This window comes from Callospermophilus lateralis, chromosome 11 (assembly GCF_048772815.1).
Source record: "Callospermophilus lateralis isolate mCalLat2 chromosome 11, mCalLat2.hap1, whole genome shotgun sequence".
Taxonomy (NCBI): Eukaryota; Metazoa; Chordata; class Mammalia; order Rodentia; family Sciuridae; genus Callospermophilus; species Callospermophilus lateralis.
The window spans coordinates 53,704,897-53,718,269 of NC_135315.1; the positions used below are offsets into that span (position 1 = coordinate 53,704,897).

At 36.0% G+C, this 13,373-nt stretch overlaps 1 protein-coding gene across 1 annotated transcript in view; it reads right to left on the reverse strand.

Annotated features, from left to right (window-relative positions):
- LOC143409401 (myosin-2-like) overlaps nt 1-13,373 on the reverse strand; it is a 75,915-nt gene that overhangs the window by 25,982 nt on the left and 36,560 nt on the right. The window lies entirely within an intron of this gene.

Genomic DNA, 13,373 nt, shown 5'->3' on the forward strand with positions numbered 1-13,373 from the left:
CATCACTTTTGCATATCTCACATGTTAAATAATACAAATAAAATACACATATTTATTTTAATTATACGAGGCTTACTTTTTCACTTGTTAATCTTTTTTTTTTCCAACAGCGAAAAATTAAGCTATGTGCCTTCCACAATTTAAAAAAGAGAAAGTCCTCTTTTTTTTTTTTCCACAGTATTATTATAGTTCTGGGAATTTCCTGCTCTTGTGAAAAAGCAGGGGGTTTTTTGTTTTTGTTTTTTATTACAACTGCTTTTGTCTATTGCTTCCATGTAGCACATCATTTCCTCTCCCTTCCTCATTTGATGTGCCTGCAATAGGAAAGGTTGAATATTTTCTAGTAATAAAAGGTGATTTTTTTAGAATACTTTCCAGTATTTTTATGTCATTGAACACAAAGAAAATAATGAAAATGTTAAATACAGAATGTATCTTAAACTTCCAAGTAATATCTTTTTGAAACTTTTGGGGAGAAACTGGAGCTAGATTCCACAAATAAACTTGTTTATATCTGGTTTTATACTTGAAATACGACACATATTTCCAGATCCAAATGTTTTTAATAATATAGTATCTGTATTTTTGATAATCACTGATAATTATCATGGCAATCTTTGCCCAAGAAGCTGCTAAAGACGTAAAAGGACATTTTTTATAATTTGAAATTATATTTCAAAAATTTGCTGGCTCTTCTGTTTCCTTCATTCACAAAATATAATATTGGTTTTTTTAGGGTAATAAGAATAGAATTTTAACCCATTTATTTGAACACTTTCATACCAAATATTCAAAAGAGGATGAAGGTCTAATCTTCAAAAAATCCATGTGCTAAAAAGAGTCTAGTTGCTAAGTTGGTCAGAGGGCACATCAGTCACAGATATGCGGAAGTGCTTGAAATATTCAAAGTCCAAGATTTGGAGCTATCACTCAGAGCTGCCTTCACTGGGACATACTATTCAGCCGTCCAGCACCTTTCCTCTGGCTGGCTGCACTCCGGGCTTCTTGCCCAGCCCCAGGCATCCTGGAACATCACCTTCCTAGCAACTCCAGGGGTCTCTTGGCTACAGAAAGCAGCACCACACTCTCAGCTGGCTGCTGAAGTCCTTCTTGGTTCCACTTAGCACATGCCAAATGCCACCATTGTGCTTGCCTCCTTTGATGATTAGAAGATAAACTGTCAAGGGCAGTTTGGTACATAGGCCAAACTACACTTGGAGGAATCCCCTGTTCAACCTTCTCATACCTGGATTCAAGGCTCTGCCCCGAATCCAGCCCTATTCAGTCATTCTGAGATTAAAGGGATCATCATTTTGTGGCACATCTGAAACCGTTTTTTGATGTGAACTCTGGTGCTACTTCCCCACAAAATAGTCCTTTTTAGAGCCCAGTCTGATATTTTTTTATATTCTCTTGATTCATGACTGCTCCCTGCGAGAATTTTCCTTATGCTTTATTAAATATTCCAATTTTATGTTGTTTATTAAATTATATTCATTTTTAAATCCTCTCTTGGTTATATATTCTGTTTCTTCAGTTTATAAACTACTTTAGGGAATACTGTAGTCTAGAGGATGAAATGGTCCATTGTATTATTTTCGAATGTAAAGAAGAAAAGGTGAAGTCTCATTTCTAGTGGTTGAGAAACACACCTTAATTTTTCCCTATGCCAGTTGGCTCATGACTTGTGACTGGTAAATGTTTTCCAAGAACTGGGGATCAAGGACTACATCAGTCAGAATAATGTACTTTCCCATTCTGCAAACAGGTCAAAGATATGCTTTCACTTTTTCTTGATTTTACTAATATTTCTACCACTATTCTAATGAGTCAGGGACTTACACTTTTCATTGCTTGCTCCTAGGATATCTGTAACATTTAAGACTGGTGATAATTCAGGCATAGAGAAAATTCAAGAGTTAATCTTAGTCTATGGAAGAAGATTCAAAGGAAATAGCAGCAACTGACCTGTGTACTTCAGGAGGGTTATAATTTGAGAAATCAAGAAAGCACTAATAAAAAGGCTCAAGTCACCTTCAAAACAAAATGATAACAAGTTTGAAAAACTATTGTGTGCAAATAAATACTTTTCAGGGAAGAAGCCATATTTAATGCATTTCTTTGATCTTCATTAACACCTTGGATGGTGCTACCATATTGTTAGCACCCCCAAATTCTAGTTTACAAGTTCCAGAATGCTTCAGATTTCTTTATCTTTGTTCACAACAATGAAACTGAATTTAATTTTTGACTACACCTAAGCTGGATATCCTTGGAAATTTATAATCTTTCCAAAGATACAGTTTCCTGCTGTATAAAATAAGAAAATGCTACCTCTTAGGAGTTATTGAGAAATAAATAATAAAAGTACTTAGAAGTTTATGACAACACCTGGCATATATTTCTTATTCACTTGATATTAACAATTGTAGGATTACTATGGCCCCCATATTTCGTTAGTTCTTATTCTGAACTCTATTTTGCAACGAAAGTATTTTCCTTTCTGATCCCTACAATGTGACATGTTTGTTCACTGACCATTTTGATGACTTAATAAAAATTTACGGAATATTATGCTATACAGTAGGCTTCAGATAAGCTTTCCACTGACATTATGTAATATCTTTCTATAATTGTCTTATGTACATTAAATCCACTTCAGATCTTACCCAGACATTTTCCCACATTTTTTGGTGCATTATAGTTGTGCATAATGGTGGATTTGTTGTTACATATTGATACATGAGCACAATATAACAATATCATTTGGCCAGTGTCACTTTCCAGCACTTCCCTTCTCTCTCCCAGACATTTTTTTATTTAGGGTTATTCTATCTGGTAGAAGAAAGTTAGTTTGACCAAGAAAGAAACACAAACTTCTTTCAGTTGTTACTTGAATATATTCTGTGAAGAAATTAGTACTTGTTTTAGGGAGTTTGTGGTGGAAATGGAAAAGAAAGGGTGATGGAAAATTGATTAACTGGTGATCTCTGAAGAAGGGAACTGAATGTTTGATTGCAAGGTGGAAGAGAAGCTGACATTTCTTTTTTATATATAAAACTTATACATAAAAGTTTTTAATTATAATAGAATACTTAGTTATATATAAGCAATTATTATATATATAATTTCTTATCTGTAGCTGGACACAATGCCTTTATTTTGTTTGTTTATTTTTATGTGATGCTGAAGATTAAACCCAGCTCCCCACACATGCAAGGCAAGCGCCCCACTACTGAGCCACAACCCCAGCCCCAGGCTGACATTTCTTACTATACCTTTTTGTACTTTTTGTGTTAGGTGCATATATTATTACTTTAAAAAATAAAAGGTAAAAAAATAAAAGGTAATGAATCATCAAAACATGGACACCTCTACAAATTGAAAGAATAGAACAGATGGGACTGAAAGAAATGTAACCATACAATTAAAGAGATGTGAGATTAAGCCCTAGAGGATTCAGGACCCAAGATGTGAGTTTTCCAGTGGCCATTTTTCTGTCTTCCATTTACTAGATCCCAGCTCCATTGTCAGTCCACATGTGGTCTGATATTGTTTTCTAGGAAATATGCTGGTTTTCTGATTCAAATTGTGTCCCTTTGCATCAGCAATCCACACGTATAAAATACCACCAATAGAAATCTATGCTTCCAATTGTCCAGTTATAGAATTTTTTAAGGATTTGACTGATAAAGAAAAAAAAAGGTAGCAAGAGGACTATGTAAATATTCAAAATTTAAAGAGATATTATGGGGATCATTCAAAAACCATTTATAATTTGCTTTTATAATATATGACATGACTTTGTAATAGTTCCAGATTTAGTTTTCAAAGAATACATTATTAGTCCTAATTTGAAATAGGTATGGAAGAGGGAAAGTTTGTATCCATGAGCACTCATGAATAAAATTGTACAGAAAATTGCTAGAAGTGCTGTATTAAAATCCTACAAAAATCCAAAGGCTTGCATATAAATCATCCTGTGAAATGTTTAGGAGAAAGGAAAATGGACCTTACTTAGTACATCACACTCAGCAGTTTCACCAGCACAAAACACATAATCTGGATGTAATTAAGGAAGGTTGGAACTCTGTGAAAAAAAACACAAACTAATTGTGGAAAAGAAAAACTAATTCCCCTTAAGACTAAACCAATGTTTGTTAGTTTTTTCCTTACTATAAAAGTAATATAGGTATATAGATATTCTAGAAGTTTGGGGGGAAAAACAACAAAAGAGTGAAAGTAAGGATAAGAAGTTGGGGTTTTGGGGGGGTTTTTTGGGTTTTGGGTGTGTGTGTGTGTGTGTGTGTGTGTGTGTGAGAGAGATTGTGTGTTTCCAGTGCTGGGAATCTAACCCAGGGCTTCATGCATGCTAGGCAGATGCTTTACCACCAAGCTATATTCCAGTATAATCAAGTTATTTCTTAATGGTAAATATAGGAAAAAATGCATTCACTTCTGCAGATCTAGGTATTCACTTACTGGCTTATATTAGGTTAATTTGATTATGCAATTAAGAGATAGAATCAGTAAGTGTATGGTTTATATTATCCTCATGCCTGTCAAATAGTAGGCATTAATACATGTTGGTTGAATGGCCAAAACATAAATGAACATTATTTTGATAATGCCAGTATGTACATAGCATTTTATAGACTGTAAATATCTTCCAGGAATCACTTTTTCTTTCTTTTCAACAGCTCTGAGATATGGATAGCACAGACGAATTCTCACTTTTTCCTTGACAAAAACCATGATCCAGAAGAGTTTCAAATGGCATGCATAATCAGAGTGGAACTCTGATTAGTAGAGCAGATTTCCTGCTCTACTCTCCATTGTTTTTAATGCCTATTTGATGTAACTTGGACTAGTGTTTATTTCATAATTGCTCTAACTCCTTTAGGTTGACTATTACATTATAAATTAGCAATCTTACAATATTGTGGGGAAGGTAAGATAATAAGTATACCAATAGTCATTCTGGAATGCAGAAGATTTTAAATGTCAAGTTTTAAAGGAGATGGGATGGAATAGCCACTCCCCACCAGCGTTTTGCTACCCCATTTGCTCAGTATTTTAAAAATCACTACATTGTGACAGTATATACAGATTTCCTTAATGAAGAGGTAGCATCTGTTGAAGGATCAATCTAGGGTGGTCCATGAAGGAATGGGTAGGATTTGATAGATGGAGATTCAGGGAAAAAAAAAAGGCCTAGGTACAAGAATGGAAGCAGAAAGAACAGAGGTGAAAGGAAGAAAAGTATGTTTAAGGAAAAGGAAGCAATCTTGTCTGACTCAGAGTCTAACATAAGTAAAAGGGAGAAGTCCAAGGACAGATTAGGCTGAGATGTGTCAGAAGCTATTGCTATGACTAACTCATTAAGAACAAATGCTTTATCCCAGAGTGTCACAAGGCTGACCAGAGCACCTGCTTTTTGCCTTTGTCCTCAGACCACTGACTACTATGCCCCCACCTGTTCTTTACTTTTCCCTTGGTGCTGCACTCTCAGGTTGGTTTTACATCCTCTAGATGTGCACTAGGCACAAAGGCCTCCCCTTATTGGACTTTTCTTCTGCCCTTATTCACTTCCTCCATCAACCACACTTGATTGTTCTGTCAGGGCAACTACCCCTTTACCCTCTTCCTTGACCAATATCCTTCCTTCCGCTGATGCTTCTGAAAACAGAAATAACCATAATTTCTATCCATTTTCTATATGACTCTGCCAGTCCCACTCACAGAAGGTGACCGCAAAGGGCCTTGAATGCTAGACACAGAGTTTGACTTAAATAGCATATTTAATCCTAAAGTAGCACTGCCATTAATTTAGAATGGTATACCATTGAGCTCTGAAATAATTTAATGGTTTAAAATGAAACCTAATATTTATTTGAGAAATTTTTTATTGACTGATGAGATTTTTTAATTTTTAATTATTTCTTTTAGTTATACATGACAATAGACTCTACTTTAATGTAATTATAAAAGCATGGAATATATCTTGTTCTAATTCAGACCCCATTCCCTCTCCCTACCACACATTCCCCTCTCTTTATTGATCTTTCTGCCATTTACCTGCAGTTATTACTGTTCAATTAATTTTTGTGGATATACACAATGTTGAGATTCACTGTGGTATACTCACATATGTACATAGGAAAGATTGTCAGATTCATTCTGCTGTCTTTCCTTGTCCCAACTCCCTCCCTTCCCTTCATTCCCCTTTGCCTACTCCACCAAACCTCTGTTCTTCCCCCATCCTTATTGTGGGTTAGCTTCCACATAGCAAACACTTAACCTTTGATTTTTTGGGGATTGATTTATTTTACTTAGCATGATAGTCTTCATATTCATCCATCCATTACCCAGCAAATATCACAAAATCATTCTTATTTGTGGCTGAATAATAATCACTGGTGCATATATACCACATTTTCTTTATCCATTCATCTGTTGGAGCACACCAAGCTTAGACACATAGCTTAGCTATTGTGAATTGTGCTGCTATAAATATTGATGGGACTACATCACTGTTATGATGAAATTTTTAAAGTCAGTTTTGAGGACTGGAAAAAGTTTTTAATTAACCCAATTTTTTATCTCAGTTGCAAGAATAAAACTCAATTAAACTACTTTTTATTTTATCCTGCCAAGATCATATCCCCCAAGACAAGGAATAAAACCAAATCTATATGCCCCCTCCCCCCCAAAAAAAAGAAAAGAAAAAAGGAGTGTGAGTTGCGGGTGGCGACTTTTACTCTTTTTGTGACCTGGACATTTCAAGGAGACTCACATATGGATCATCTTTCTCAAAACTGCTTCTTTTTTCTTTGTGGCTTTGGCTTGTCTCGAGTCGGGCAACTGGTCCAGTGGAGCGGAGCTGATGAAAACAAGGCTGCACTCCAAGGCACAGGAGTATTTTTAGGTCTTATGGAAGTTTGTTTGTTTGGGTTTTTTTCCCCTGAAGGAAAGGATGGCAATGTCATCCACAGCACTATTCCTCAGCAAAAGCTGAGATTGGATATGTATTGGAAGACAGCCAAAGGCCGAGCTTCAAAAAGCCAAAAGCTAAGACCCAGTCACTCTTCTGAACCATCTTAAGAACTTGGCAACAGGTTTCATGGATTTTTCTAATTCCTTTTCCCTTTTATAAACCATCAATGAACATAGGCAATCTTGCTTTGCTTTGATTTTTCTGTGGGAGGCTCAAGTCCTATGGTCTTTGAGCAAAAAGAAAATAAATAATCATTGAAACCCCCAAAGACGTAGCATATCCTGGAGGGAAAATATTAGTTAGTCAATCCTGAAATTTTTTCAAAGCAGAAATTATGTGAAAAACTAGTGGATTGAAAATCAAATGCCTGGATGTGTATGTGTGGGTGCCACATGTGTCTATGTATGCTACCATATTTTGAATCTGAAATGTTCCCCTCAACATGGTGCTACTGGGACGTGGTGGAACCTTTAAGAGTTAATGTTACTGGGAGATCTTTCAGTCATTGGGGGCTTGCCCTCTAAAGGAACAGTGAGACTTTGCCCCTTCCTCTTTTCTTCCTTCACTCCCCTGTCATGAAGTGAATGTGCTTGACGTGCAGCCTCACCACAGGCCCCAAAATGATAAGGAGAACAGATCATGGGGCTGAAATGTGCAAAACTGAGCCAAAGCAAACCTTTTCTCATAAAGGTGATTATCTCAAGTATGTGTTACAGTAACGAAAAGCTGAATAACACTTGCAAGTGCTTCACAAAAAGTGCCTTGTGCAGTTAGGAGAAGGACAGGAATGGCAGAGTTACCTGTATTTCTTGAATGACTCAGATTCATTATGGGGTAACTGCATGTTTAGATAGCTCCTCTCCACTAAGGTCTTACTAAAGTAATGTATCCAAGTTGGCACTTAGAAAAATAAATTAAGTTGGAAATAAGAGAATTAGACTTCAGGGAACTGTCTTCAATTGAATACTGTGATGTTGATTGAGTTACTCGGGACCTATAAGCAAAAGTTTGCCATCAAAAAGACTTTGTCCATGGATAAAGATTATAAAATCCAGCCCTCTCTCTCTCTCTCTCTCTCTCTCTCTCTCTCTCTCTCTCTCTCTCTCTCTCTCTCATGTCTTATTGATTCTTTTTCTCTGGAGAACCCTAACTAATTTAGTGACAGGATCACAGATACTGCTAGTACTTGAGTTTGTTGCCCACACTGTATTAGAAAGAAACAAACTCCATGCTAATCTTCCGTGATAACTTCCTTTTCTCCTACAACGTGTCCAAAGACTGCTCACTTTCTAAAACTCCGCAGCTTTCTGGTCTCCACTGAACTATCTCAATGTAACTTCCTTGGAAGCAGGCTCTGGAGTTGTGCTTATTTTGTAATTTTCTGCTTCACCTGTAACCAGCACAGTGATTGGCACATGGTGCTTCAGTGGCCTTCAGCCCTAGAAGCACATCAGAATCACCTGCAGGCACTTGAGTTTTGTGACCTCGTCCAGCAATTCTCCAAGTGTGGTCCCCAGACCACCAGCATCAGCATCACCTGTGAATTTGTTAGAAATGCAAATTATTGCTGGGGATATGGCTCAGTGGTACAGCTCTTGCCTTGCATGCATGAGGCCCTTCTTTAATTCAGTACTGCCAAAAAAAGAAAAGAAAAGAAACGGGGGGGGGGGGGGGGGGGCGGGGGGAGTGCAAATTATCCAGTCCCATCCTCAACCTACTGAGTCAGAAACTCCAGGCATAAGACCTAGCAATCTGTGATTTTGATATGCACAAAAGATTGAGAATCACGCCCCTAAGAATTATGATTCACATAACACAAGGTAGAATTCAGAGAACTGAGAATTCATGGTAAACTCCATGAAGTCAAAGGTAGGTCCAGTTTAGCTCACCATTGTGTCTCCATCCTGCCTCAGTGCCTGACCCATGGTCTGGATCCCTAAAAACAAGTACAATAAAAAAAAGAAATGTAACTTTTGAGGTCCACATATTGAGTAATGTGCAACTATATTTTTTCAGTGTCTGATGATTTCTAGGAAAGAACTTCAAAGAGTCCTTTGGAAGATAAATACTCCCTTCAAAGGTGCCATTTACTCCAAAGCATCAATTATTTAACAAATGATGCACTTGTGGCTCATTGAATGATTGAATCCAGCTAGAGATTTGTCTTTTGAAATAGTTTTGAAAAACAAGACAGAAGTTCAGATTTTAAAAACACAAATATCTTCACCAAATTATACGAAAAAAAATTTTCCCCTGTAGGGACAGCTTCCCATGTAGAGTACTCCAGGGTTTTCCAAGCATTCTGACTACAATGAATATGGTCTGCACTCTCTCACCCTACAGAATAAAAAAGGAAAACCCTGCATCCCACCTTTAAATCGAGGTAAAATAAACTAAAGCTACAAATGCCTGTAATTTCCAAAAGACCATGATTTATATTCAAATGAGCAGTATACTTTGCTCTTTACATAGTGTGTCACTGATACGTTGATCCTCTTACGTGAAAATCATTTAAGACAAAACAGGGAATACAAAAGGTATTCCTATTTTCAGAAAGCTCACAACCCAGAAGAGAAATGAGAACAAATCAATGTTTATAGCAGCACAAGTCACAATAGCTAAAATGTGGAACCAACCTAGATGCCCCTCAATAGATGAATGGATAAAAAAAAAATGTGGCATATATACACAATGGAATATTACTCAGCAGTAAAAGAGAATAAAATCATGGCATTTGCAGGTAAATGGATGGAGTTAGAGAAGATAATGCTAAATGAAGTTAGCCAATCTCAAAAAAACAAATACAGAATGTTTTCCTTGATAATAAGGTGGTTGATTCATAGTGGGGCAGGGAGAGGGAGCATGGGAAGAATAGATGAACCATGAACCCTAGATAGGGCAGAGGAGTGAGAGGGGAAGGGTGGGGCATGGGGTAATTAATGATGGTGGAATGTGATTATCATTATTATCCAAAGTACAGGTATGAAGACACAAATTGGTGTGAGTATACTATGTATACAACCAGAGATATGAGAAAATGAGCTCTATATATGTAATAAGAATTGTAATGAATTCCGCTGTTATATATAAATTTAAAAAAAAAAAGAGAACAAGCAAGTCAAATAACTAGAATTCCTCCTCACCCTCCTTAGTGCTCTACAGAGCCCTTGTCCAATATATCTTTTATTTGTCTGTATTCTTGTCTGTAAATTTATTGTCTGCCCTTCTTTCTAGAACCAAAGTCTAAGAGATCTGGTTTGCTACCATTTTTGATGAGCAGCGAAGTTATTTCCTAAAGCATGATGGACACAATAACTATTTCTTAGAATGCTGATGAAGAAAACACAAAGTTAAACATATGAATTACTACTTTTCAAAAATTAGATTCCACACTTAGGTGTTCATTTTCATGTTTTCTGAGGAAGAGTCGCGCTCTGGATTCACATGGATCTTAAAGGTTCTAGTTTTACTGTTGAAATTTATTATCCTGTAGCTTTGACCACATTACTTAACTTTTGACAACCTCTGTGACTTCCTCCACTGTAACAGTGTGACCACTGAAGAACACAATGGAGATAAAACACTTGGCACTGTGCACTAAGTGTGTTAGCTGTTATGAAATCAGAACATTTTGAGCCTCATCATCTCTAATTCATCCCTAGCAAAAAATAATCATTGATGATGGAAATAAAGGTCTCCATTTGGCAGTTCAAAAGAAGTCTTGAAGAAATAAGAGCCTGTTGATTGAGGTGCTTTGAAAAGATATCAAAAAGATATATGTCTTCAGGCACATTTGAGAAGATCAGATGTCCTCAGCTAGCCCTCACATCTTGCAGGAAGACAGAAACAGATTAGCACATTTTACATAAAATTTAAGGGATATCAACAAATACCTGATAATGTTGACAAATACAACATTCTCACCTGATGTTTAATATCTCCATGTCTCTTTGTTAAGACAAGCAAATCAACTTCCTGCAATATTGAAAAATGTGTTTTAATAGTTCCAAAAACTGTTGACTTTTAACCTTGAAGCTATAAATGTTTTTTATGAAAAAAGTATGCATGTTAAATGTGAACACTTTTAAATATTGTTGTTCTTGTTATTATTTGTAAAAAGCTGTGTTAGCCTCCAGTCAGAATGGCAATTATGAAGAACACATATAACAATAAATGTGGGATGTGGGGAGAAATATTCTCACATTGTTGGTGGTACTGCAAATCAGTGCAACCACTATGGAAAGCAGTATGGAGACTTCTCAGAAAACTTAGAATGGAACTATCATTTATCCTGCTTCTTGGTCTATACACAAAGGACTTAAAAGCAGAATACTACAGTGATGTAGGCACATCTATGTTTATAGCAGCTCAATTCATAATAGCTAAGCTATGGAACCAACATAGGTATCCTTCAACAGATGAATAGATAAAGAGAATGTGGTCTACATACACAATGGAATATTACTCAGCCACAAAGAAGAATGAAATATAGGCATTTGCTGGTAAATGGATGAAACTGGAGAATATCAGGCTAAGTGAAATAAGCCAATCCCAAAATATCAAAAGCTGAATATTCTCTCTTATATGTGGATGCTAACCCAAAACAAGGGAGGAAGGGGAGGCAAAGAGTAGAAATCCATTGGATTAGACAAAGAGGAATAAGCAAGGGAGGGAGGAGGGGAATAGGAAAGACAGTAGAATTAATCAGACATAACTTTCCTAGTCTTGTATTTGAATACACCAGCAGGGTAACTCCACATTATGTACAACTACAAGAATGGGATTCTAAATAGAATAAGTTATATTCTAAGTATGTATAATTTGCAAAATACATTTCACTGTCATGTATAACTAAAAAGAATAAATTTTTAAAGAGCTATGTTAGCTGACCTAAAATGGTAAACTATGTTTGTCATAAGAAGATAATTTTACCCAGCAACCTTTTGATAATTAACCCACTGTGATATGCAAATATAAGTCCAATTTGCTCCAGCAATATTAAAGAACTTTTAAAGTGAGGAGAACAGCTAAAGGGATTTCTTCCTTATAGCAATGTTTTGTTTTGTTTTGTTTTTGGATTCTGATAGCAATATGTTTTACAATTAAAATTTAAAGCATCAAAACACTTTAAGATACTGGCAGAATTTGACTTACCGTGACAGCATTGTTGTTTATTCTGTTGAAGTAATTTTTAATTCTTATTATTTAATCATCAGTAAACTACAACAAGAGGAATTTATGTGTAGGTATAAATATATGGGATATAGTCGTATAATCACTAAATGATTATTTTTATAACCATGTCTTTCTTTCCATTGCTTCGATTAGATGGTCCTTTCTTTTTATATTTCTGAAGAAACTGCAAAGTTTTCTCTTGTGTTCTATGAGGAATCCCTCCTTGAGGCGAGATGGCTGGATAATCCTGAGACCAGGTATGGGAACTCTAGTCAAATCTTGATTCTCTAAGCTTCTATTGTCATGTATGTAAGGTCAGGATAATAATACTTGTCATGCTTTACAGATCAAATGCAAAGTTGCATATAGGGGATTCTTGCAAATAAAAACATACTCTCTCTCATGTACCTGTCTATCATCTGTCTGTTTTTCTATATTACTACTGATTTTTTTATCGGCTTACTTTTATAAATCCCATGGAAAATGGTTATTGAGTGATCTCAGTGACCCAGTCTTACCTATTTACTCGCTAAACCTCAGTAACACTGATTCTAACTTGGCAAGTCATCAATATGTAAAATCACAAGGAGCTTTCTTTTCATACTTTATCACTGCCTTTCTTTTCAATTTCTTTTTTTTGCTTTGCTTTTTCTCATCAAAATACAAATCAGTAAATACACACTAACCCTGGCGCTTAGTTAGATGAGTGCCCTTATTCCTGGACAACTATTTCATACTAGGGCACTGGGGCCTTGGATGGCAAAGGAACAGCTCTGGCCTGAAAAAAAGCCTTACTAGCCAAGAAGGATCTGGCATGACCTAGCTCTAAATGTCCTTTCCCTTAGGAGACTCATAGACTTGAGAGAGCCCTTCTCCCATTTCCCAAGGCTTCTTTTTCAGCTCTCTTTTCTTGTGCTGTTTATGTGGTAGTGAAGTTTATTAGTTGGACTGCTTATTAAAAAATAATATATAACTCTATACATTGATAAACTTAAGTATGTAAGTCAATGGAGATATAAAGAGAATGTTCTCCTTTCTTTCTCCTTCATTCCACTGTTAGCAGTTAGAGCCTAGCCCTTCAGATCTAATTGTATGCAGTTTTAATAGGCACATACAAAAAAATTTTTATACACATATTTTTATTAGCTCATTTTAGTTATACATAATATTAGGGTTCATTTTAACATAATTATACAAGGAT